The sequence below is a fragment of the Pongo pygmaeus genome, chromosome 5 (genome assembly GCF_028885625.2).
Source record: "Pongo pygmaeus isolate AG05252 chromosome 5, NHGRI_mPonPyg2-v2.0_pri, whole genome shotgun sequence".
NCBI lineage: Eukaryota > Metazoa > Chordata > Mammalia > Primates > Hominidae > Pongo > Pongo pygmaeus.
This window is the reverse complement of record NC_072378.2, coordinates 138,376,510-138,378,479: the sequence shown is the minus strand read 5'-3', so window position 1 is coordinate 138,378,479 and position 1,970 is coordinate 138,376,510.

The following is a 1,970-nucleotide window of genomic DNA, read 5'->3' as shown; positions in this document are numbered from 1 at the left end:
CCTGCCATCAAAGGATCAGGAGTTTATGATTGTATTTCTTTATTGTTTCTTGACTATTGTTTCTATTTCTTTTTTTCTAGCTTTTCTGTTCTTCATAATAAAATGAAAATACCACTCAGGTTATTAACTCTTGGTGTTTTTTTTTTTTTTGGCAAATCTTTTTATAGTGTTACTGTCTGCTGAATTTCTTTAAGAGGGTATCTTACGTTGTTTAAATATCGTGAGCTAATTTTCTCTGCAGAGTCAGCTGGATAAAGTATTCATTTCTTTTGCTCCAACCTGGTGGCTAGAGTGGATTGCTGAAATAGACTTGGAGAAGGCAATACTACAAAAAAAGGAATATGATCATTTTCTTGCTTTTGTTGGGTTTTGCTTGACAGTATCCCTGGCAGGAAGTGATGTGCCTGAATCTTTTCATGCCTCTGCCTACTGTAGGAAAGCCTTGTTTCTGAGAATACTTTCCCCTTCCCCCACCACTCTGTCATAAACAATCATGAAAGACTTAAATTACGTTTGTGAAGTTTCTTTTCATATAGGTGTTTCACCATCAATATCCTTTTTACCAATCCCTAGGCACCTCCCTACTCTATCAGTGGCAGGTGTTAAAATCTGTTTACTCTTTCCAAAACCACACCTGTGTCTTTCAATGGTGCTCACAACGATGAAGTCGACCTAAACAAAACTGTGAATCTGGGAAATTTTGATTTTAACATTTTCAAACTCTGTTTTCTTTTTTCTTTAATGATTTACCTTTCAAACAACTTTCTATTTTCCTAAATTATTCCTCTTGTCAAAAATAAAATGTTGTGACAAAATCATTTACACTCTGGTTTTAAACTTACCCATATCATTGGGTGAGGGAGAACATGATGGTTAAAAGCTCTTTTATATCGGGAGGAAGATGGTCGCATGGGAAGAGAAAATCTAAAGATGTGATTTCTGTAAAAGCAATATTAATTATGACAATTATGTGGCCGGCTAAGCAGTTATACCTAATTACCATGTCATATACATTATTGATGATACATTGTTAATGACAGCTAATTTTGCTGTACAGTTTATTTCGTTAGAATCGTGTACTGCATATGCATGCTCAACCTTCAGAGTTTATTGCTCAAACCAGCACACTCACAATTTTAAAAACCATAAGAGGGAGACCACTTTCCAGGGTTACATTCTAAGAGGGCACAGATTTCCTGCCCTTGCTACTCAAAATGTGGTGCAGGACCGGTAGCAGCAGCAGTATCACCTGCGAGCTTGTTAGAAATGTAGAAGACGGGCCCCACCCCAGACTCACCGCATCAAAATCAATGATGTGATTCACAACAAAATTGGAGAAGCCCTCTGTCAATAACTGACCTTAAATAATTTCCTAAGGGAGTTCCCAGAGGAAGGGAGAGTACACAGAAGTCAGTCACTGCTGTAGGACTCACCAACAGAAGTGAGCCTACGGCTTATTTCAAACAGGACTTCTCAGCTTCACGCCTACAGCATCCCATTCTATAGGTGTAAGGTGGGCGCAGTAATCAGCTTCTTTAACAGGTTCCCTCAATGGCTGGGATGCCTGCAAGTTTGAGATCCACGGTCTGTGCCTACTTCTTGACAAAGAAGAAAGAAGGATGGGACGGAACTGCAGCTGGAGGGTGGAAAGGACGTTCAAAGTAACACATGAGGCTACAGGGTGCAGAAAATGCGGTTTGTTCCTGTGCACTCCGGGAATGTCTACATTTACAATTGAATTCAAATGATCAGTTTAAAAAATTACTCAGGTCAAGAATGTATGTTTAGATTTTTAAAGTAATCTGGCCTTCAGTGACTCTGAGTCTTAAATGAAAACCATGTATTACAGAGAAACACCCACAACGTGCACCCCTTACTCATGCAAGAAGCTGTGCTATAATTCACCAACTAAATCACCTCTGCCACTGGGTGTCAGTCTTTAACTAATATTTTCTGGACTATATTCTTAC